This window comes from Lithobates pipiens, unplaced genomic scaffold (genome assembly GCF_037356315.1).
Source record: "Lithobates pipiens isolate NorthernLeopardFrog02 unplaced genomic scaffold, aLitPip1_a1.2 Scaffold_1, whole genome shotgun sequence".
In the NCBI taxonomy this organism is placed as follows: Eukaryota; Metazoa; Chordata; class Amphibia; order Anura; family Ranidae; genus Lithobates; species Lithobates pipiens.
In genome coordinates, this window is record NW_027507685.1 from 188,608,640 (window position 1) to 188,634,665 (window position 26,026).

At 47.5% G+C, this 26,026-nt stretch overlaps 1 protein-coding gene across 5 annotated transcripts in view; it reads right to left on the reverse strand.

Moving 5' to 3' along the window:
- Nucleotides 1-12,344, reverse strand: part of LOC143980810 (uncharacterized) — a 79,853-nt gene extending 67,509 nt beyond the window's left edge. The window contains exon 1 of one of the 5 annotated variants that reach the window (XM_077479030.1): nt 12,187-12,344. The gene's annotated coding sequence lies outside the window, so the exon portion shown is untranslated. Of the gene's footprint in view, nt 1-10,014; nt 10,201-12,186 lie in introns of those variants that run through there. The other 4 variants (XM_077479032.1, XM_077479033.1, XM_077479031.1 and 1 more) reach the window with 4 other exon arrangements.
- Nucleotides 12,345-26,026: the final 13,682 nt, after the last annotated feature.

The window sequence follows — 26,026 nt, forward strand, 5'->3', positions numbered from 1 at the left end:
CCTCAATCACAATTGGCAGCTGTACCTATTCCGGTCGCAGTCACACATTCGCTGCAACTGCCAGCTATGTGCCATTTCTGTGGGGACTCCAAAGACTGCAGGGTGTTCCTCAGCCAGCCAGTGCACCATTCAATTTGAGCTCCAGCCTCAAAACTTTGAGTGATTGGGCAAAGGTAATAGGGAAAAATAAGATTGCGCTATGGACAAATTTACCTGTTCACCAGACAGGTTAAAAATAACTAAAATGAAGTGAACTATAAGGGGTTAAAGCTGCCTGTGCTTGAAACCTATCCCTATAAATGGGAATAGGCTAGAAATCTGAAAAGTAAATTGAGCTTTGGCGCTAAAACCTTTTTGTGTACTATAAATATAAATGCTGATACTCTGAAGAGTTAAACGAGACCTAATGTGGAAGTCTCCCAAACTCCACTATATACGTGATATTTAACGAATTACGTGAAAAAAATATATATATAAATGAGAATGTGTGTCTATTATCTTACAACACAAACATGCACATGTGTAGTGAAAAATATGGTTAATCTGTCACAATTAAAAATATTAGGTGCTTTAGTGGAAAATCATATGCGAGCCAATAATTATGCTCAAAAACCTCAAAAGTGACAATCAGAAAAGCATTGTGAAAATACCAAGTAAAAACAACAAAAAAATCATATAATGTCCAACTAAAAATATTCAAAATCGCATCATCTAGTTGCTGGAAAAACGCATGGAACTTTTATCAGATGAGGAAGGTGAAGCAAGGTGACTGGTGTAAAAGGGTTGAATGCATTCCTCTCCGGTGCGCCACTCTGTGTTAGAAAAGAGATATATATATGCGCTCACCAGACACCAAACCCTCAATGGGTTAACCGAACAGTCACAGTATGAGCCACTGTGCAGCTTTCTTTGGGCTCTGCCTCTGCTGTGCTGTGGGGATATTTTGCACTCTTCCTTCCGTAAATAGTCCGTTTAGCGTTTATACATAAAGGGAAACAGAAGTACAGCCATAGTGCAATACTGTTGTATGAACGTTTGTGTTTATTTAAAATCAGGTTACTCACAAAGTCCGAAAAGACAAATCGCTATGAAATTGATTGCGCCGGCGTTGCTGCTTGAATAACAGTGTAAGGTGCACGTCCTAGGCCACGCCCTACGCGTTTCGTCAGAGCGACGAAGATGACGTCGCTCTGACGAAACGCGTAAAAAGGTTTTAGCGCCAAAGCTCAATTTACTTTTCAGATTGGGCAAAGGTAGCCTATATTATTTCCCTCCTTTCTGGTGAGGCTTTAGCCTGGGCTGTTCCCCTATGGGAGAAGAATGATCGAGTGGTTTCTAGCCTGTCCAACTTCTTGAAGCTCTTTTGGAATATCTTTGAGGAACCGGGTCGGGTTTCTATAGTGGCCAGTGTCCTTTTACATCTTCGCCAAGAGTCTTCCTCAATGGGACAGTATGCCCTTCAGTATCATATACCAACAGCTGAGTTGAGCTGGAACAATGATGCCTTAGTTGCAACTTTTTACATGGCCTCTGACCGAGTGAAGGATGAATTAGCTGGAAGAAAAATCCCCACCGGTCTGGACGATGTCATCTCCTTGTGTAACCAGATCAATATTCGCTTTCAGGAGAGGTCCCTAGAAAAAAAAAAGATGGCAGCACTCCCTGGTCCCTAGTCAGCCTGAGCTCCCCTACCTTAATCCCGTGGAGCATCTTCTGCCAGCTGAGGAACCTATACAGCTGGGCTGGACCAGTCTGATCCCCGAGGAATGTGTTAGGTGCAGAACTCTGGGGCCAGGGGTAATTTTATGACTTGCCCAGGAAACGCTTGGGTCTAATACATCTGGAAGGTGGAGTATTGGACCCAGAAATATCACCTTCTCATCTACCTCTTTCCGTGTTCCTTCACGTAGGCGCTTCCTCTCAATCGGTCTTGGCATGTCTGGATTCCAGGGCTGCTGGCAATTTTATGGACTGGAGAACTGCATCATCCATGAAGCTTACCCTTTCGCCCCTCACCACGCCACTGGTGGTCTCTGCAATTGATGGCACTGTTCTTCCAGGGGGCCCTATCCGCTTTCAGACTCTCCCTGTTAAGATGTCAGTAGGGATACTCCACCATACTGCACTTAGAATGGCGCCTCTGTTTCCATTTCTAATACTCCACCAGGAGTGGATATCCTTCCTTATCATACCTAAGGCCTCAACCCCCATCGTATTGGGCCTTCCTTGGCTACATATAAAAAGGGAAAAACACTGCGCTATAGTTTGTGAAAAGATGGCCACAACAGCCAAAACAGCAGCCAACACTAAAAACAAACAAAGTTCAACAGATAAAATAATAAAAACAGTGTAGCGCTTCAATAATAATAAGTGTAATCAACACAAATTATAAAAATAATAATAGCAAAACAAAAATCGCACAAAACTAAATGCCTGAAAGTAAAAGTCCAACATAAGGCACTCATTCCACTATGTTGATGGCATAGGAGTGGCCAGACCGTCACATGGAAGAAAAATGGTGTACTGGACGAATATGTTCATGCAGGTAGACTTGATTGTAAACATCAGTGAATAGTAGATAAATACTTCTTACCGGAACAGTGGAGGAGCTCCAGGCGGATGTAGGCTCAAAGATGGATCCTTTCAGATGGAACATCAAAGGTTTGAGCTTGATTACTTCGACCTTTGATGTTCCATCTGAAAGGATCCATCTTTGAGCCTACATCCGCCTGGAGCTCCTCCACTAGCTCAACTGACCTCTCTCCTCACACTCCTTGGTCCTTGACTGTGACCCCAAGCCTTCCAGACTCAGCCGTCATATGACTGTGTGAGTCCAACTGTTCCGGTAAGAAGTATTTATCTACTATTCACTGATGTTTACAATCAAGTCTACCTGCATGAACATATTCGTCCAGTACACCATTTTTCTTCCATGTGACGGTCTGGCCACTCCTATGCCATCAACATAGTGGAATGAGTGCCTTATGTTGGACTTTTACTTTCAGGCATTTAGTTTTGTGCGATTTTTGCTTGGCTACAGCTCCACATGTGGACTGGACTTCTCGGCAGATCCTGGCTTGGGGTCCCTCCTGTTTCTCGTCTTGCTCTTCTCGTCTTACTCAAGGTTGCCCCAAAAGGAGAGACTCCCGGTTGCAACCACATCTGTATCTTCTGCTCTTACCCCTGCATATAGTGATTTCTGGGATGTGTTCTCTAAAAAAATCAGCTGAGATGCTTCCTCCTCACAGGCCCTTTGACTGTGCTATAGACCTTGTTCCCAGAGCAACTCTGCCCAGGGGCCATACCTGCCCTCTGTCCATTCCAGAAACCCAGGCCATGTCAGAGTATGTCACTGAGAATCTAGACAGGGGGTTCATCCGCAAATCATCATCGCCTGCGGGAGCAGTGTTCTTTTTCATTGCCAAAAAAGATGGTATCTTAAGACCCTGCATTGACTATCGAGGCTTAAATGTGGTGACAATCAAAATTTGATAACCCTTACCCTTAATATTTGAACTATTCGACAGGTTGAAAGGCGCCTCCATGTTTACCAAGTTGGATCTCAGCAGCGCATACAATCTCATCCGGATACGGGAAGGTGATGAATGGAAAATAGTGTTTAAAGCCGCGTACACACGGGCGGACTGTCTGGCCTACTTAGTCCGCCGAAACACATTTCAGCGGACAGTCTGCTCGTGTGTGGGCTTCAGCGGACTTTTTCAGCGTGCAGTCTGGCGGACTAAGTATTTCGGAATTTCCGTAATACTGTCCGTCGGACTCGCATTTCAGCGGACAATCCGCCCGTGTGTGTGCCAGTCCGCCGTACTTTTGAAATGAGCGGACTTTTCCCGCCCGGAGAAAAGTCCGCTCATTTCGAGCGGGTATCCAGGTAGGCGGGGCCCGCGAAGGAGACGTCGCTGGCCCCGCCGCCTGGTATGGACTTAAAAGGGGAACCCCAACGCCGAAAAAAATCGACGTGGGGGTCCCCCCCAAGTCCACAACAGACCCTTGTCCGAGCACGCTACCCGGCCGGCCAGGAAAGGGGGGCGAGCGAGCGCCCCCCCCCTCCTGAGCCGTACCAGGCCGCGTGCCCTCAACATGGGGGGGTGCCTTGGGGAAGGGGTCCTGCTTTTGGGATGCTTTGTCTCTAGTTTGGGTCCTCGTATGGATCCTGGAAAGGTCTCGGCCATTACCAACTGGCCTCTTCCTGCCAGCCTCAAGGCAGTTCATTAGGAATTTCTGTTCCATTGCTGCATCTATTATCTCCTTGACTAAGAAGGGTGCGAATGCCAAGGAGTTGTTGCATAAAGCTGTCTCTGCATTTCACAATTTGAAACAGGCCTTTGTTTCTGGACCTCTCGAGGAGACCTAATCCTGGGGATCAATTTTTTGTTGAAGTGGATGCTTCTTCAATGGGGGTGGGAGCTGTGCTTCTTCAGTACTTTGAGAAAAAACATCAACCATGTGCTTTCTTCTCCAAAAAAATTTCTCAGGCAGAGAAAAATTATGCTATTGGCGATCGTGAACTTCTTGCAATTAAATTGGCGTTAGGAGTGGCGTCATTTCTTGAAGGGGTCCTATCACCCCATAACGATTTTCACAGGTAAAAATCTGCAGTACTTACAGAATGCCAAACGTCTGAATCCCATACAAGCCAGGTGGAGCCTTTCTTCTCCCATTTTAATTTTATGATTACATACAAACCTGGTTCCTGCAACAGTCGGGCTGATGTTCTCTCTAGGTCATTTGATACTTTGGATGAGGAGCCCAACCCAGAACCTGAGCCGATCATTCCGACCTCATGTATTCTTGCCCATTCAGCCACCCTGGAATCAAAAATTCCTCTTGGCAAGACCTTTGTCCCCACTGAGCTAAGAGCTAAAATCCTTCGCTGGGGACATGATTCCAAGGTGGCAGGTCATGCTGGGTTTCTCCGATCCTTCCGGCTTATCAGTCGCCACTACTGGTGGCCTACTCTCCGCTCGGATGTCAAGGACTACGTTAAGGCTGGTCATGTCTATGCTAAATCCTCCACACAAGCTCCTGCTGGTCTTCTCATGCCCTTGCCCATTCCCAAGGAGCCTTGGTCTCACATTGCCATGGATTATATCACCGATCTTCCATTGTCTGAGAATAATAATATGGTAATTTGGGTGGTAATAGATTCGTTCTCCAAGATGGCTCATTTTGTTCCCCTTCCTGGTCTCCCTTCTGCTCCTGCTTTAGTTCCCATTTTTGTTCAAGAAATCATCCGCCTCCATGGAGTTCTCATATTGTTTCCAACAGGGGTGTTCAATTTACTTCTCGTTTTTGGAGAGACTTTTGCAAATCCTATTGTCTTGGATTTTTCCTCTTCTTATCACCCTCAATCCAATGGACAGACTGAGAGGATTAATCAGGAGGCCTTTCTCCGCACCTTAGTCTCTGCTCATCATGACAAATGGTCCTCTCTACTCCCGTGGGCAGAATTCTCTCATAACAATCATGTAAACACCAGTACTCAGAAGGCACCCTTTTTCATAGTTTATGGAAGAGACCCACAGCTTCCTCTTCCTATGACCTGTTCTCCAGACATTCCAGCTTTGGCTACAGCTCAGGAATCTTTCATTCTATTTGGGGTGATGTTCATGATTCCCTCCGGGCAGCCCCTAGCAAATTCAAAGGTTTGCCGACCACCACCGGCGTAAATGCCTTCTCTATAGCCTTGGTACAAAGTCTGTCTCTCCATCAGAAACATCAAGCTCAGGGTTCTTTCACTGAAGTTTGTCCCAAGATTCATTGGCCCGTACAGTATAACTTCTAAACTGAATTGGGTTTGTTTCAAACCTCAGATTCCTAAAAGCCTCAAAATCTCTAACTCCTTCCATGTTTCCCTTCTAAAGCCTTTAGTCCTCAATAGGTTCTCTAATCCTCTCCTTACCATGGCCCGGTTTCTGAGGATAATCAGTACGAGGTTAGTCAAATTCTGGATTCCCGCCTCTGTAAAGGCATTCTTCAGTACCTTGTGCAAAGGATTTGGTCCTGAGGAGAGGTCCTGGATCACTGCATCTGACATTTTTGCACCTCATCTTTTGAGGCGATTTCATCTGAGTTTTCCCTCCAAGCCTGGGCCCAAGCAGGGGAGGGGGAGACCTCATAAGAGGGGGGGGTATTGTCATGACTCTGCAGTAGTGTTCATGTCTGTTTGCCCACCTTTGTGTTGTGTTCAAATTAGAGGCCAGTCACTGTTCACCTGTATGCTTAAGTACTCTTCCCTCAAGCATGGCTCCAACCGAGCCTCTAACTAGGAACACTATATTAACCTGTGCACTGCAAGCCAAGCCTTGCTGATCAATATTGTTTTTTTGGCTTCCTGTGTGTTTCTTGCTGCGTGCTCTACGTCTGTTTCTGTTCATTGATCTTGGCTTTTTTTTGGATTATCCCTGCCTGCTTGTTACCCTGACCTTTGGCGTCCTCTTGTCTAATCCTTGTTTGCTAGTTGCCCCGACCTTTGGCTTATCTCTTGACTATCCCTTGTTTTCCTGAACTGCTGCTTCCTCTCTATCCTCCAATAGCCTACCACGAGTGTGAGCTAGGAGACCCTGGGGCGGCGACCTGGAGCCAGTTGCAATGAAGTCCATCGTCACCACTAGAGGCTCTGGTGGCTGTTAGACACACCCTGGAGAATCTTATGCTCTAGCTCCCAGTGGGATTTGTGTTGGTGCTCCAGTGGACCTGCTTTCCTGAACCACCCAGAGCTCTATCCACAGCAGTCAGCCGTAGGGTCCACTACCTTAGCGGTGCACTCCTGACTCCAATGGTGTGCATCTGTCACCTGGCCTCAGGTGACCTTACAAGAGGGCTCTGATGTGGAAGGGTTTCCTTCTAATCGCATCAGCCGGCAGGGACCCTGGTGAGGTCCTGCCTTAGCTAGAGGCTTTGGCAAAGCTGGGAGATTGTAGCCACTTGTAGTGGCTTGCTGAGCGAGTTTACTACCTACACTTTGTTGTGATTAGTTTTATCTCAGTCTTATCTCTTATCTCTTTTTAATAATTCTATGTTGGTTAATGCAGTAGGCCAGTGTGCCCAGATTTTTTAATCTATTATCTATAAATATACAGCTGGTCACCAGGCCAGCGGTTAATTGAAAAAAAATCCAGTTAACACATGAAAAAATACAATTTGGCCAAAAACATGAACAAATAATTCCAGCACAGGTTCTGAAGTCTTGGCTCCTGACGCTAAGTAGAAGACTTAAGCTATTTCTAACATTTGGGGGTTTGACCACCAGCATGGACCATCCCTAGGCTGTTTATTGTGTTTTGTACCTGGGGCACTACTTCTGTTTGAGCTATGTCCTTCAGTGAGCATAGGCAACATGTAGGCAGGTTAAGTCTGTAGTCTCAATTGCAGATGGCGCTAGACCACAGTGACAATGCAGATGGGGGAGAGAGTTGAGAAGAACTTGGTTCCTCTATGATTTCCTCAGCCACAGGGAGGGAGCTATCTGTAACTTTGGTGGCCATCTTGGGTCAAAGTCTATTTTTGACTCCAGTTCCCGAGCTTGGTGCGCTGGATGTGAGTGGCTAGAGTAGGGACAGGTTCCCCCGTCTGGCAGGAACAGTGCTTAGAGATAGGGAAAGGTTCTGGAGGAGTAGGGACAGTACCATGCCTACCTCTTCAAAGAAGCCTGGACCATCCAGGTGGCACCTTCCAGCCTTCAACCCACTGTTTCACTGCTGTTTCAGTTGTAAGTGAATCTGGATGGTTGTGGTTCTACACTGGGCCTGTCTATATTTGCTGAACTTTGCTACACTGTTGTGCACCTATCCCACAAAGATATTGCAATTTCCTCACACTGCCTTTATCTCTGACACCAAGGGGCCTGTGGATAAATCATTTGCTGTGTGGAAGTCTGAACCACAAATGTATGCGGTTTTGTTTGCAATATAATTATTTCCTATGATCCATAGTGGCCATAATGCATTTTTTTTGTTTTGTTTTTATTTGAGGGATTTCAAGAAAAATATCACATTATGGCCACTAGATGGAGCCAATGATCAGAGGCTCATAGGACATTACAAGCAATACGCCAAACCTTTGCTGTACCCATGTGAATGGTTAAGACACCTGCACTGAGAAATATTATACATAGACCCAAAGTGTTGGTGTAGGCAGCATTAAAAAAGCATCACTGAGCTTCTATCCCCTTTCCCCTCTATCCAAATAAAAATTTAAAAAACCCAGAAGCCTGCTTAACAGGGCTGTGTTCTCCCACCGAGAGTGGTACACATGCCTGCTCCAACTTGGTGCATTTATGCTTCTCTGCCCTCATCCACTCAATACTCCCCGTACCCTGTCTACAGCTCCGCCTCAGAACCTTTTGCCCCTCAGTCCCAGCCACTGCATATCCACAAATAAGGGACACTGCCATCAGTGGCGTCACTAGGGTTGCTGTCACGTGGCGTAAAAACATGGTGTCATACCCCCCCTCCACCAACTATAGCACCCCATCAATACAGACACCCCTCTCATCAGTACACTCTCATCAATAAAAATCCCTCTCATCAGTGCAGATCCCACTGCCTCAGTACAAACCCCTCTTATCTGTACAGACCCCCCTCCCTCACTACAGACCCCTCTCATCAGTACAGATCCCCCTCCCTCACTACAGACCCCTCTCATCAGTACAGATCCCCCTCCCTCAGTACAGACCCCTCTCATCAATTCAGATCCCCCTCCCTCACTACAGACCCCTCTCATCAGTACAGATCCCCCTCCCTCACTACAGACCCCTCTCATCAGTATAGATCCCCCTCCCTCAGTAAAGACCCCTCTCATCAGTACAGACCCCCCTCCCTCAGTACAGATCCCCCTCCCTCAGTACAAACCCCACTTATCTGTACAGACCCCCCTCCCTCAGCACAGACCCCTCTCATCAGTACAGACCCCTCTCATCAGTACAGATCCCCCTCCCTCAGTACAGACCCCTCTCATCAGTACAGACCCCTCTCATCAGTACAGATCCCCCTCCCTCAGGAAAAACCCCTCTTATCTATACAGACCCCCCTCTCATCAGTACAGACCCCTCTCGTCAGTACAGATCCCCCTCTCGTCAGTACAGATCCCCCTCTCGTCAGTACAGATCCCCCTCTCGTCAGTACAGATCCCCCCCTCGTCAGTACAGATCCCCCTCCCTCAGTAAAAACCCCTCTCATCAGTACAGATCCCCCTCCCTCCGTACAAACCCCACTTATCTGTACAGACCCCCCCTTCCTCAGCACAGACCCCCCCTCCCTCAGTACAGACCCCTCTCCCTCAGGACAGACCCCCCTTCCTGAGGACAGACCCCTCTCATCAGTACAGACCCCCCTCCCTCAGTACAGACCCCCCTCATCAGTACAGCACCCCCCCCCCCCCCTCAGTACAGACCCCTCTCATCAGTACAGACCCCCTCCCTCAGTACAGATCTCCCTCCCTCAGTACAGACCCCTCTAATCAGTACAGATCCCCCTCCCTCAGTACAGACCCCCCTTTAATCAGTACAGACCCCTCTAATCAGTACAGACCCCTCTAATCAGTACAGATCCCCCTCCCTCAGTACAGATCCCCCTCTAATCAGTACAGACCCCTCTAATCAGTACAGACCCCTCTAATCAGTACAGACCCCTCTAATCAGTACAGATCCCCCTCCCTCAGTACAGATCCCCCTCTAATCAGTACAGACCCCTCTAATCAGTACAGATCCCCCTCCCTCAGTACAGATCCCCCTCTAATCAGTACAGACCCCTCTAATCAGTACAGACCCCTCTGCCTCAGAATAGACACCCCCCTCTCTCAGTGCAGAACATCCTCCTTCAGTGCAGACCCCCCCCCCCATTCAGTGCATATCCCCCCTTCAGTACAGACCCCCTTGCAGTAGACACCCCCCCTGCAGTGCAGACCTCTCCCTTCAGTACAGATCCCCCCTTCAGTGCAGGCCCCCCTTCCCCATTCAGTACAGACCCATAATGTACAGACCCATAATGTACATACCTCAGATCAACGTAGAACATGCGCAGCAGTGCCCCTTCCTCACACTGCCTTTATCTCTGACACCAAGGGGCCTGTGTATAAATCATTTGCTGTGTGGAAGTCTTAGCTGAATCACAAATGTTTGCGGTTTTGTTTGCAATATAATTATTTGCTATCATCCATCTAGTGGCCATAATGCAGTTTTTTTTCCCGTTTTTTTTCTCAGGTATTTTAGGAACATTATCACATTATGGCCACTAGATGGAGCTGATGATCGACATTACAAGCAATGCGGTGTTCCGTCAGATTAGGCGACCCGTCAGACTTCATAACGAAAGTGGCGTTCTGTAGCAGGCATCTTGGTACACTCCACACTCGTCTGCACTAAGCCTACAGTCTGGAGTCACCAAGCGGACATCTTTCTACACCCAAAATCTTGCATTTCACATTCATTTTTACCACTAAATTGAGCTTATATCGTGAAATAGAGTATTTAGAAATCCATGACACTGTTTTGATGTTGAATTTTAAAATCAGTGGCAAGCGTGCTGATCTCACAGGTTTGCTGATCTACCTGAACATCGCTGCTTTTAAAATTCAACATCAAAACAGTGTCACGGATTCTTGAATACTGTATTTTACGATATAAGCTCAGTTTAGTGGAAAAATACATGTGAAATGCAAGACTTCGGTGGCTGTAAAAAGATGTCCGCTTGCCGCCTTTTAGACTGTAGGCTTACTGCAGGCAAGTCCGGGTGTACCAAGATAGCCGTGATGGAACATCACTTCTGTTACAAGTTTTGACGGGTCGCCTATTCTGGCGGAACAACGGCAAACATTTGTTGTACCCATGCAGAATGGTTAAGACACCTGCACTGAGAAATAACAGACATATGTTGCAAGGTCCCAGGACTCTTTTAGTCTAATGAGAACCTCCAGAGCCAAGGATAGCTGACATGCTTCTGTATAGAGCGAGTTGCAAGGCATAGTGGGTGTAATGTAAGGTAGAGTTATGGGCACCAGACACTTCTTGAATGCAAAGAGATTTATTTTCTCTTGAACAGAACAGTGGGAGAGAGGGTTTAGGGCCAGGACACCCTTGGGAGGTTCCAATGCCACTGAATCCTGTGAGCTCTTCTAATCTCGTTACTCTAGTCTAGTATCTTCCTCAAGCGTCACCCCGCTTCCCTGCTGGATCACTAGCTTGGCACTCCAGATACTCCTCAAGTGTCACCCCACTGGCTGGATCCCTGGCTTGGCACCTGCTGAAGTTTCCTGATTCTTCCTTGGTCGGTGAGAATTTTGCTCCAGTACTTGATTCAGCTACTCTCTGTGGTACCTGGTAACAAGGTTCCCAACCCTATGCTGCTCTCTTGCTTTTGGATAGGCCCTCAGACACCCTAGCAGACAGATGTCCCCCGGAATAGGTCCCAAACTCTGGTTTTGCAGCCGGGGCAGTACAACACACGTCCAGGTGGCACAGAACCCCAATCACCTGACCTCACCCAAATTAAATAGGCTCTCCCAGCAGGCCAAGGGACCCAAGAAAATCCCTGCCCATTGGCTGAGATACCCTATCTACTCTTAACCTGTCCTTGCAATGCCCTTGTCTTATCTAATGTCACCAAATACCCGGCCATCTAGTGACAGAAGAGAGAAGTGCAGCAATTCCAGACTTAGTGTGAAATCAATGGATCCCTCACAATTGGCCAAAGCAATCATACCTGGCAGGTAAATTTAGGAGTAACCCTGCCTAGACATCAGGGTGCTACACATAGACCCAAAGTTTTGGTGTAGGCAGCCCCCCTCAGTCCCAGTCACTGCATATCCACAAATAAGGAGCGCTCGCCAACCAGTGGCGTCACTAGGGTTGGTGTCAACCGGTGTGGAAAAACTTGGTGTCACCCCCCCCCCCCCTCCACCAACTGACACCCCTCATCAGTACAGACCCCCCTCCCTCAATACAGACCCCCCCCCCCCCCTCTTATCAGTACAGATCCCCCAACCTCAGAACAGACAGCCATCCTCTCTCAGTGCAGAACTCCCTCCTTCAGTGCAGAGTCTACAGACCCCCCCCCCCGTGCAGACTCCCCCTTCAGTGCAGAACCCCCATTCAGTGCATATCCCCCCCCCCCCCCCCCATTCAGTACAGATTTCCCCCCACCATTCAGTACAGACCCATAATGTACATACCTCAGATCAGCGTGGGACATGAACAGCAGTGCCCCTTCCTCACACTGCCTTTATCTCTGACAACAAGGGGCCTGTGTATAAATCATTTGCTCTGTGGAAGTCTTAACCAAACCACAAATGTTTGCTGTTTTGTTGCAGTATATTTCCTATGATCCATCTAGTGGCCATTATGCGTTTTTTTTTTTTTTTGGTATTTCAGGAATAATATCACATTATGGCCACTAGATGGAGCCGATGATCAGAGGATCATAGGACATTTTAAAAAAAGTTGAGGGCCACCCTGAAAAAAAATACATTAAAAATTAGAAAAAAATCATAAAAAAAAAAAATGAAATTTTTTTTTCTTTTTTTTACTTACCAGAAATGTCTGTTGCTTGGCACATCATCCTAATCTGCCTCTTCCTCCTCCGCGAAGATCTTCTTTCTTCTCTCCTCCGTGCGGCGTCTTCTGGGTAATGGGTCGCGCTGTGTTCTGGGAACTGTGTGTCCCAGAACACAGCGCGTCCCATTCACAAAGCGCTGCGCGACTCGCGCATGCGCAGTAGGAAACGGGCAGTGAAGCCGCAAGGCTCCACTGCCTGTTTCCCTTACATAAAATGGCGGCGCCGGGACCCGAGGCACGGGTCGGCCTCGGGTGGCCAACATCGCGGGCATCCTGGACAGGTAAGTCGGCTTATTAAGTGAGCAGCTACAGTGTTTGCAGCTGCTGACTTTTACATTTTTTTTTTTTTAACTGGCCCTCCTCTTTAAGCAATACGGTGTTCCGTCAGATTAGGCAATCCGTCAGATTTCGTAACGGAAGTGACGTTCCGTCACGGCCATCTTGGGACACCCCGCACTCGTCCACACTAATGCCCTGTACACACGGTCGGACATTCCAACAACAAAATCCGTCAGATTTTTTCCGACAGATTTTGGCCCAAACTTGGCTTGCATACACACGGTCGCACAAAGTTGTCGAAAAATCTGATCGTTCAGAACGAGGTGACGTAAAACACGTACGACGGGACTATAAAAAGCCAATAGCTTTTGTCTCGTAATTTATTCTGAGCATGCGTGGCAATTCGTGCTTTGGAATTTTCTACAATGATCGGGATTTAAACGATCGGATTTTGTTGTCGGAAAATTTTAGATCCAGATCTCAAACTTTGTGTGTCAGAAATTCAGATGGAAAAAGTCAGATGGGATTTCACGACAACACAGTCCGATCGCACATTTTCCGTCCGAAAAACCGACCGTGTAGTGTACAGGGCATAAGTCTACAGTCTGAAGTCGCCAAGTGGACATCTTTTTACACCCGAAAAATTGTTGAATAAATCAATTGGCGCAATATATTGTGAAAATATAATAATGAAAGTCGCCACCGTCGCTATATAATACAATATAATATGCCAAAAAATAGTGCTGCACCACTTAAAACCATGCATAATCCGTGTGAACAATAAGCTGTGTACATACAATCATTTAAATGGTGCGCTATTAAATGAATACAATAATAATAATGCTCAAATCCATAAGTGTAAAAATCTAAAACGAAAGTTCATGTGAAAAAATATTTGACTGAAGAGGATCCTGCCATAAATCAAAAGTGCTCTCCACCACCAGTTTGACCGGCTGCTCACCTCTAATCAGAGAAAAATCAGCAGTTATCCCCTCTGGGGAAATGATGACACCTGGTGTGCTGTATATCACAGACCTCCTTTGGATAAATGGCTCCTTTAACTACTTTCCTTCCACGCTATAGCTGAAAGACGGCTACAGCGCGGGCCTTAATTGCCGGGAGGGCGTCCATGTCTGCGTGTCCCTGCGGGTCTAGGGTTGCCACCTTTTCTTCAAATCAAACCCGAACACTTTAGCGGTGCATAGAATTTTTTTTTTTTTTTTAGTATAAACTATACATATATTTTACAATAAACTAACATTTCTAATCATATGAAATTAATCACAAGAATCCTCCTTTACATCAGAGTCCACAGAGTTCCCCTTTTACACCTGAATCCACTTACAGAGTTATCTTACATTGTAAGAGGGGACTCTGCAGACTCTGATGTAAGGGAGAACTCTGGGGACTCTGACATAAGGGATGCTCTGGAAACCCTGATTTAAGGGGAAACACTGATAACTCTGATGTAAGGGGGGACACTGCGGCCTCTGGTGTAAAGGGGAACTCTGATGTAAGGGGTGCTCTGAGAACCCTGAATTACCTTAGTGTACTCATTCAGAGGCAGGAGGGAGAAGGGGGGAGACTTCAGTTACAGACAGGGTAGGAATGGTGAGCTCACTCACTCCTTGGCAGTCAGCACCTCTCATTCAGATGTATCTGAGGCTGCTGGACTTCAAATTTCTGGCCGGCCCCCACTTTCCTTTTCTGAGGCACGGTGTCAGGGACTGGAATGTGGGCAGACACAGAGGGGTAGAGGCGGGAGGAAAAGGAGCAGATCAAGCCCTCTCTCCTCTCCCATCTGTGTGTATGTTTGGGGGGGGGGGGGGGGTTGTTGTGCTGGCTCTGTGCAGTGTAAAAGAGAGTGTAACAGACACTCTCAGCTTCGACAACTGCAACCAGCAACCCTGCTAGGAAGCCATAGCCTAGTCTGAATAATGTGTCCGGGTTTCAGGCAGTTTGAAACCCGGACACATGATTCCAAACCCGAACTGTCCGGGTGAATCCTGGACAGGTGGCAACAATATGCGGGTCGCACATGGCGGTCTCTGTGATCAGAGTAAGGGGTCAATCCCGGGCCCCTTACCACATCATTTTCTTTCAGCCAATGATGACTGATCATGTGATGTAAACAGAAGATCGGTAATCTGTATTTTTTTTCCCTCACGCTGTCAGCTTTAGGGGAAAAAAAAGCCGATCACTGGCTTCTGTCAGAGGGTCGGTCATCGGCCTTTCACACAGAGAGCCTCGGCTGCATTTTCTGTGCCCACCAATGCCAGCTGCCAGTGCCCAATGTGCCACCTATCAGTACCAACCAGTGCCACCTACCAGTGACCACAGTGCCACCCATCAATGCCCACCAGTGCTGCCAATCAATGCCCATCATTGTCTCATAATCACTGCCACAGATCAGTGTCACCTACCAGTGCCAACCATCAGTGCCGTCTCATCGGTGCTTATCAGTGCCACCTTATATTTTGTTATAAAATTTTGAAAACAGGTAATTTTTCTCCTTCACTGATGTGTGCTGATGAGGCTGCACCGATGGGCACTGATAAAGCGACACTGATGGGCACTGAGTGTTGCCTTATCAGTGCCCGTCGGTGCAGCCTCATCAGCACACATCAGTGAAGGAGAAAAATTACCTGTTTTCAAAATTTTATAACAAAATATGAAACAGTTTTTTTTTTTAATCATTTCAATCCTTTTCCGTTTTATTTAGCAAAAAAAAAAAAAACCCAGCAGTGATTAAATACCACCAAAAGAAAGCTCTATTTGTGTGAAAAAAAAAAGATAAAAATGTTATTTGAGTACACCGTAGCATGACCGCGCAATTGTCATTCAAAGTGAAAGCTGAAAATTGGTCTGGGCAGGAAGGGGGTTTAAGTGCCAAGTGAGCAAGTGGTTAATAATGTTCCAAGGTCCCTGATCGTCTTGCCCAATAGAGTGGTTTTATGTAAAAGAAAGGTAACATCTAGTGCTTTCCTTTTCCAAAAGATTTTATTATATAAAGGTAAACAGGTACACTTATGCCGCGTACACACGATCGGACTATCCGGTGGACTTAGTCCGGTGGACAAACCGCTGGACAAACCGCCGGACTTTGCAGCGGAGGTCCACCGAACTTTCCAAACGAGCGGACCTGCCCACATACGACCGGACTTTGCCCACATACGACCGGACTTTGCCAGCGGACTATGGCGGGAGTCCGCGGGACTTTTAAAATTAACGGACTTTCCCGCACATGGAGAAAAGTCTGTTAATTTTGAACGCGGCTCCAGGTAGACGGGACTAGTGCAGGAGGTCAATGTCGCCGCCTCCATTGGCGAGATTGACACGTTGCTGGCCCCATCACCTGGTATGGACTTAAAGGGGAAGCCCTACAACGAAAAAACGGCATGGGGGTCCGCCCCAAAGTCCATATCAGACCCTTATCCGAGCACGCAGCTCGGCCGGTCAGGAAAGGGGGTGGGGACAAGTGAGCCCCCCCCCCTCCTGAGCCATACAAGGCCGCGTGCCCTCAACATGGGGGGGTGCTTTGGGAAACCTCCTTGTCCCCATGTTGATGAAGACAAGGGCCTCTTCCCGACAACCCTGGCCGACAAGACCCCCGAAGTCGGAAGAAGACCCCCGGGGGGCGGCAACGAAGAAGAACAAAGCCGGGTTCCTCCGCTAGTAAAAGAGCTAGCAGAAGATAGCTCAGAAGTCCATCGAGAAGACCCCCCAAGACGGAAGACCACCAGTGCTGTGCAATAACTTATTTTAAAACCTTGTGTTGTGTTTTATTTACACTTTTTTCACCAGGTGAATGGGTAGAGGTACATTGTACCCCATATTCATTCACATAGGGTGCGGGGCCGGTATTTGGGGGGCCCCCTTATTAAAGGGGGCTCCCGGATTCCGATAAGCCCCCCGCCCATAGACCCCGACAACCAACGGCCAGGGTTGTCGGGAAGAGGCCCTTGTCCTCATCAACATGAGGACAAGGTGCTTTGAGGTGGGGGGGCCGCGGCCCCCCTTCCCCAAAGCACCCCCCCACGTTGAGGGCACGTGGCCTGGTACGGCTCAGGAGTGGGGGGGGGGGGGCGCTCGCTCGTTTCCTGACCGGCCGGGCTGCGTGCTCGGATAAGGGTCTGATATGGACTTTGTGGGGGACCCCCACGCCATTTTTTCTGCGTAGGGTTTCCCCTTTAAGTCCATACCAGGTGACGGGGCCAGCGACGTGTCAATCTCGCCGATGGAGGCGGCGACATTGACCTCCTGCGCTAGTCCTGTCTACCTGGAGCCACGTTCAAAATGAATGGACTTTTCTCTGTGTGTGGGCAAGTCCGTTCATTTCAAAAGTCCGGCAGACTAGCGCACAGACGGCCGGATTGTCCGCCGGACTGCCGAGTCTGGCGGACAATTTTGAGTCAAAATTTCTTTCTAAGTCCGCCAGACTTATGGGGGAAAGTAAAAACCCACCGGGGCCCACACACGGGTGGATTGTCTGGCGGACTCTGGTCTGCTGGATAGAATGATCGTGTGTATGGGGCATAACAAGAAAAGCTCAGCTTCAGCTTGTGCAAACTGCAAAGCATAGCAAACAATCCAATTCTCAAGATGGCCACAGTTGTGATGTCAGTGCGTAAGCTCTGCTCCCCTAGACGCGTATTGTCAGGGCGTTGACTTCTTCAGTAAGGGGTGGAGCCATAATGTCACTGCACAAGCTTATATACTCCCCTTTCCTCCATAACATACACACATGCGCAGCAATCATGCTGCCCAGACCAGACATATAGTACATAGGAGGGGTCATTACAAAATACTCAGGGGACACGACCAGATAAACTGAGCTAATGTGCGCAATAAAGGAAATTAACAAATCTGGAGCAGGCGTACTAACCTACCACACCACAGCCATCTTTACAATCACACAACTGCCTCAAATGCAAAGTAGATAAACACAAAAAAAATGTTTTAATAAAAAATGAAAAAAAATATTAAATAATGAAAAATAATAAAAAAAGAATGAAAAATAATAAAAAAAGAATGAAAAAAACATACAAAATTAAAATTTTATTTAATTTAAATAAAAATAAAAACAACATTTTTATTTTTATTTCATTTTATTTTTATTTAGATTTTTTATGATTTTTTTCATTTTTTAAATATTTTTATTATTTTTCCTTATTTTATATTTATTTAATTTGTTATTAACTTTTTTTTGCAGTTCTGTGATTGTAAACATGGCGGTGTATTTTATTAATATTTCATTTATTGCACACTAAGGTCAGTTGCCACCTTCAGACTGTAGGCTTACTGCAGAGTGCGGTTGTACCAAGAGGGCCGTGACAGAACGTCACTTCCGTTACATGTTTTGATGGGTCACCTATTCTGACGGAACAACGGGAAACATTTGTTGTACCCATGCAGAATAGTTAAGACACCTGCACTGAGAAATATTATACATAGACCCAAAGTGTAAGTGTAGGCAGCATCCAAAAAGCATTACTGAGCTTCTAACCCTTCCCACTCTATCCAAATTAGGAAAACAAACACAGAGGCCTGCTTAACAGGGTTCTCCCACCAAGAGTGCTACACATGTCTGCTCCAAATTGGTGCATTTATGCTTCTCTGCCCTCATCCACTCAATACCCCCCGTACCCTGTCTACAGCTCCGCCTCAGAACCTTTTGCCAGCAATCACAGTTGGGGCTGACAGCATGGAAGCCCCCCTTAGTCCCAATCACTGCATATCCACAAATAAGGGGTGCCTGCCATCAGTGGCCTCACTAGGGTTGGTGTCACCCAGTGCAAAAACATGGTGTCACCCCCCCCCCCTTCCACCAACTAAAGTCCCCCCTCAGTACAGACCCCCCATTCCCTCAGTACAGACCCCCCTCCTTGGTACATAATCCCCTCCCTCCATAAAGACCCCTCTCATTAGTACAGATCCCTCCCTCAGTACAGACCCCTCATTAGTACAGACCCCACCTCTCATTAGTACAGACTCCCCTCCCTCAGTACAGACTCCCCTACCCCACTACAGACCCTTCTCAATAGTACAGACCCCCCTTCCTCAGTACAGACCCCTCTTATTAGTACAGACCCTCCCTCCATTAGTACAGACCCCCCTCCCTCAGTACAGACCCCTCTCCCTCAGTACAGACCCCTCTACCTCAGTATAGACCCCTCTCATTAGTACAGACCCCTCTCCCTCAGTATAGACCCCTCTCATTAGTACAGACCCCTTTCCCTCAGTACAGACCCCTCTCCCTCAGCACAGACCCCTCTCCCTCAGCACAGACCCCTCTCATTAGTACAGACCCCCCCCCCCTCAGTACAGACCCCCCTCATTAGTAAAGACCCCCTCTCATTAGTACAGACCCCTCTCCCTCAGTACAGACCCCTCTCATTAGTACAGACCCCCCCTCCCTCAGTACAGACCCCCCTCATTAGTACAGACCCCCCCCTCTCATTAGTACAGTTCCCCCTCTCAGCAGTACAGACCCCTCATATCAGTACAGATCCCCCTCCCTCAGTACAGATCATCCCTTCAGTACAGACCCTCCCCCCTTTCAGTGCAGACCCCCCCCCCCCCCATTTAGTGCAGGCCCCCCTCCCTCAGCACAGATCCCTCCCTCAGTACAGATCCCCCTCCCTCAGTACAGACCCCTCTCATCACTACAGATCCCCCTCCCTCAGTACAGACCCCTCTCATCAGTACAGATCCCCCTCCCTCAGTACAGACCCCCATCCATCAGAATAGACACCCCCCCCTTCAGTGCATAATCCCCCTTCAGTACAGACCCTCCCTTGCGTGCAACCCCCCCCCCAATTCAGTGCAGACATCCCCCCATCCAGATCCCCCTCCATCAGTACAGACCCCCATCCATCAGAATAGACACCCCCTCTCTTAGTGCAGATCCCCCCATTCAGTACAGACCCCCCCATTCAGTGCATTCTCCCCCTTCAGTACAGACCCTCCCTTCCATGCAAACCTCCCCCACCCCCCCATTCAGGGCATAACCCCCCCCCCCCCCCATTCAGTGCAGACAACCCCCCCTCTTCAGTACAGACCCCCCCATTCAGTGCATTCTCCCCCTGGAGTGTAGACCCGCCCTTCCATGCAGACCCCCCATTCAGTACATACTCCCCCTTCAGTACAGACGCCCCCTCCTTCAGTACAGACCCCCCCATTCAGTGCATACTATCCCTTCAGTGCAGACCCCCCCCTTCAATGCCACTGAGTGGAGTATAGCCATTCTGTATATAGCTGGAGCGTGAGAAAAACTTGGGAGGCGCCATTGCATCTTAGGGTTGCCACCTTTTCTTCAAGCCAAACCCAAACACTTTAGCGGCACAGGGCACATTCGTTTTCGTGGTATACACAATAGGATTATAAAAGACATGGGACACCATTGGGTGCCCCAAGGAGAGTGGTGGTAATGCAGCTCGCTGTGGCAAACAGTGGGTGTGGCCAAACTGCTCTTTCTGACATCATGGCCCCCCCAGTGATGCCAAACCTGCCCCCCAAGACAGTGGCCCGCAGCTCCCGAATGGCAACAGATTTTTGTGTGAGTACAGTGGAACCTTGGTTAACAGGTAACGCAGTTAACGAGCGTTTTGAAACGACGAGCAACTTTTTTTTTTTTTTATTCTGACTCGGTTTGCAAGCTTTGTCTCGCAAAACGAGCAGAATTCAAGCTCATGGGGTGTGCAGTACCGCATTTGGTCAGAGGTGTGGGAGCACTAGCGACACTCAGAACAATTTGGAACCTATCGGAGCCATTTGGAAACACTCAGACTCACTCGGAAACACTCGGAAATACTCAGTTCAGGCTTTCCGAATTCAAGTGAGCTGTCCCCAAGTATTTTCGGTGCCCCCCCCCTACACCTCTGGCCACATGCGATAATTCATGCAATAGAAGTTAATGCGGAACTAATTATCTTTATTTCCATTGACTTCTATGGGGAAACTCGCTTTGATATGCGAGTGCTTTGAAATACAAGCATTCTCCTGGAGTGGATTATGCTCATAATCCAAGATTCCCCTGTATCTCATTTACTTGGGGAGCCACAGCCCAGTCTAAATAATTTGTCCGTGATTCAGGCAGACTGAAACCTAGACACAAAATTCCAAACCCGAACTGTCCGGGTGAATCCTGGACAGGCGGCAGCCCTAATTGCATCCCTGTGTCCTTCAAGCCCAGCAATACACTAAGACAGAAGCTTGAACATTCTAAAGACCCAACACCCAAACATAAGCAAAGCAATCTGGTATGTGCAGTGCAGTATGAGGAATGCAAAGACCTGTACATTGGGGTAACAAAACAACCCCTCAGTAAGGCTGGCTTCACATCTAAGCCACATGCAGCACACAGCAGGGGTCCGGTGCGTCTCCGTTCACTGTTTTAGGTCCGATTTCAGACCAAATTTTGGCCTGAATTCAGACCTGAAACAGACCAAAAGACGCACAGGGCCCCTGTGCAAATTTGAACTGGAGCCGCAGCAGAGATATGTATACCAGCTTCATAGAAAGCGAGTCACAATGCCCTGCTATTGCGAATTGGATTCTGAGAACCCGCATCCAGTTCGCACTGGTGTGAACCCAGCCTAAAGGAATGCTCCAACATAGGACAAATTCTACAGGTCAAGAATGTCATTAGTAGAATCCACTTCTCGTAAACACTTGACAACCAGCTATTCCATTAGACTCACTTATGCTTATAGCCACTCAGAGGAAGATAATCTCCAAGCAGCAATTGCCCCCAGCAGCCTCTGGGAGGATTTAAGAATGACTGATTTGATGGGGTCAGGGACACTTGTCCTTTTGGCATTTTTTCCTGCCAAATGTTAGATTTTCACTTTATGGTTAAAAGAGGAAGCCCCCTTAATATTCTGTCCTGTCCTCACCTTTGCTTGCAGATGTAAAGGTCATAGGACTTGAACACTCAGATAAACTGACCATTCCTAGAGGATGTCCTGGTATTCCTGGATCTCCTGGGAAAAAGGGAAATGCTGGAACTGCTGGTATGAAAGGCAAGAAGAATTCAAAAGAAAAAATAATAATTACAATTATATATACTAATAATTATAAAGAATAAGGTATATCTAATGGCGTGTACACACGGGCGGACTGTATGGCGTACTTAGTCCGTCGAAACACATTTCAGCGGACAGTCCGCTCGTGTGTGGGCTTCAGCAGACTTTTTCAGCGTGCAGTCTGGCGTACTAAGTATTTCGGATTTTTCGAAATTCTGTCCGTCATACTTTGGTTTCAGCGGACAATCCGCTCGTCAGTATGCTAGTTCGACGGACTAAGAATGGCGCATGCCCAGAAAGGATTTACACGGCGGAAGGGTGCTTTGCTGTGTATTGGACTTCCTATTTCTAGTCCCGTCGTACGTGCTGTACACGTCATCGCGCAAGCTTTCGACGGACTGTTTGTGTATCCGTGTGTGGTCAAGTCCGTTCAGTCGAAAGTATGACGGACTGTCCGTCGGATTGTATGACGGACTAAGTATGCCATACAGTCCGCTCGTGTGTACGCGGCATTAGGCAGCCTTTATCAACCCTTTTACCATAAAATAATGTTCAGATCTTAGTGAACTCCTGCTAAAAAACATATCTGCAGAGCATTGTGCATTAGCCAAACCATGTTGATGGTCAAAAAGGGAAGGGCACCATTACACTGGTGGTCAGTAGAAAGAATGCCTTATGCAGTGGTGGTCAGTGTCATGCCCCTATGCATTGGTAGACACTGGGAAGAATACTTCCTTGACAGACAGCTAATATGACCATTGGTGTCTAGGATACAAGAGGAGAATCTCCTCTAGCCCTATGCTAATGGCTGTGCTGAGTGATATTGGTGGCATACCTATGCAGGCACCATCAGACAGGTCATTAATCAACTACTGCTCATGGAACCTTTAGCAACATCTGGAGGTACCCTTGGGTTCCACAGAACCCTGGTTGAGGCATACCACATACAGTGTATAACTATATACTAGCCAAACAGATTCTATTAGAACAGTAGAAAGAATGCCTTATGCAGTGGTGGTCAGTGCCATGCCCCTATGCATTGGTGGACACTGGGAAGAATACTTCCTTGACAGACAGCTAATATGACCATTGGTGTCTAGGATACAAGACGAGAATCTCCACTAGCCCTATGCTAATGGCTGTGCTGACTGATGTTGGTGGTATAACTATGCAGGCACCATCAGGCAGGTCATCAACCCACTACTGCTCATGGAACCTTTAGCAACATCTGGAGGTACCCTTGGGTTCCACAGAACCCTGGTTGAGGCATACCACATACAGTGTATAACCATATACTAGCCAAACAGATTCTATTAGAACGGAACTAAGCCCACCCATTTTATGCAAGTTGGGAATATTCAATAAAGGTTATTAAATCTTTAATCAAACATAATGTAACACTACCTCCATAGGAGCTGCTACATATGATGGTCTCTTCTACCATTTCCAGTGATGATCCGCCCTGTACCTGGACAGTACATTATACCAAGAGCAACAAATGGGCTTTATTTTAAAAACAAGCAATATGCCCTATGGGGAAGGAACTGGTTAAAGAGGTTTGACCGTAGCAGAGTCAACACAACAGTGACCACCAAAATATACAGATAGACAATAGAGATGGAATTCTTTATTATTGGTCACCTGGGAATGGCCCTACTAAAACACATTAGGTGAAAGACAGAGGAACGACTCTACCAACAACAGCAGCAAATATAGCCGGATTTTAAAAGAGTATAAATAGCCTATCTAGTCACTGGCCAGTGGAGTCGATCAAAGAAAAGACTGTTGGCAATGGGCGTGGGAGCGTTCAACTTTCAATTGAAGGTAGTTATAATCTGCAGGTAAAAGAAATACCCCCCAGAGTATCCTAATGTAGCTGAATAGAGGAATAAGTCCACTTTAAATAGTTTCAGACAGAAAACAGGATCTAGCAGGAACCAGTAGGATCAGTAAACACAAGTAAGGCCAAAGGCCTCACATGCTCTTTGAATGTCTTCTGTCAGCATTCAGTAGTCAGTCTCTGCAGACCGGATGGGGATGCAAGACGGGCCACATCTGGGGTGGATTGCACAGCTCCCTCTGCTGACAGGTGACTCCATCTCTAGATGCTTCTGTGCTGCTCATGTGTGTACAAGGGAGGCCAGGCAAAAAGTAGGTTCTCCTCTCAAGCCCGTGCCTGCAGCTTGAGCCCACATGGGTCCTCTACCATAGTATGGTCCTCTCTCCTTTCAGCCATTGCAACTCTTCTTCCCAGTCTCATCCAAATCCCTTCTCCTGTATTATGGATGCGGTAAAATCCGAGTGCTCATCCAGCCAATCATAATACTACAAAATATCTGCTTCTCCCTATTTATCAGCAGCCAGGAGCGAAAAACTCTGATGCAGCTGTGATGCCTGGGCTGAGCAACTTATGCCCTGTACACACGGTCGGACATTCCGACAACAAAATCCATCAGATTTTTTCCGACAGATTTTGTGCCAAACTTGTCTTGCATACACACGATCAGACAAAGTTGTCGGAAAATCTGATCGTTCGGAACGAGGTGACGTTCATTGGATATGACGTAGAGGCTAGTAGCCAACAGCTTTGGTGTCGTAATTTGATGCGTGGCACTTTGTCGGAATTCTCTACAAATCAATTTGAAAAGTCTGATCGGATTTTTTTGTTGGAAAATTTTAGATCCTGCCCTCAAATTAGAGCACACACACGATCGTATTTTCCGACAATATAATCCGATGGGACCCTTTCCGTCGGAATTTCCGACTGTGTGTACAGGGCATTTACGGGCCGCCTGCCAGGGCTACAATACCTGTAAGCAGGTGCAGTTAACTAGTCTGCCACTAGGTTGCTCTGCCCCAATATAGTGTGATGATAGGGAATTATGTAATTGGGTTTTAGGTCCCCTTAAGATAAAGCCTCCCTGTAATGATGTAATTGGTGGAGCAAGTGCCCTTTTATATGCTAGGATGGGAGAAGCCTTAAGCCCCATACACAGGCTGAATGTTGGGAGTAAGGATGAGCTCCGGGATGTTTGCATACTCCATGTGCAGAGCCCACTAGGAAGTCGGCGCAGCGCTGCTCTCATCACAGGCAGTGAGACATTGCCCGATGCAAGGCTGCAGAAATCGGAAAATGTCCCACTGCCTGTGATTAGTGCAGTGCGGACTTCCCGACGGGCTCTGCACGTGAAGTGTGCGAACACGCCGGAGCTCATCCCTAGTTGGGTGACATTGGCTGGTACAATAAAAACCAGCCAACATTCGGCCCGTGCGTTTGGCACCCTCTCCGACAGAAGCCGTCCGTTCCGGTTCCCGATCATTGCTCTCCACTAATGGAATTAGAACAGAGACTTTGAGCCAGGCCTTTCTCATCCAACATCAAGAGTTGAAGCTGTTATAGCCTAATGGGTGGGCCAACTCAGTATTGAACCCTAGGACCAGCACCGTCTTTAAGGCAGGGCAAAAGGGGCAGCTGCCCTGGGCCCTGTCATTGTTGTGGGGTCCAAAACAGCTGCCTCATACTTGCCAACTCTCCCGGGTTTAAATTCTCTCGTCCCTTGAGGTTTTAGTCCTGTGCTGTGTCCTGATATCTCAGTGTGAAGTGCTGCTACTAATGCTGCCCGCCTCTGCCCTATTTTTGTGTACAGATGACTCACCTGCAGACCCTGTGTTTACATGTAAATAATGGCATTACTAAGTAAATAGCAGCGGCAATACTAAGCAAATAGCTGCGGCTGGCAGAATTGATATGTAAATAAAGGCGGCATTGATATGTATATAATGCCTCCCCTGCAGTGAGGAGATGATGTGCTGTAACCTCTAGCAACTAATCAGTGAGCCGTAATGTGTGCTGTAACCTCTAGCAACCAGTCAGTAAGCAGTGATGAAATGCTGAGTAGGCAGAGCGTGAACTTGCACGGGGTGGGGGGGGGGGCCCAAGAAAATTTTTGTCCAGGGTCCAATCAATATTAAAGATGGCCCTGCCTAGGACTAAGACTCCTTTCACACTGAGGCAGTTTCCAGGTGATTTCGCGCTAGAAATGGCGCCTGTAAAGTGCCTGAAAACCGCCTGCCATTAATTTTAGTGTGACTTTTCACACTGGGGTGGTGCGCTTGCAGGGCGTTAGGAAAAGTCCTGCAAGCAGCATCTTTG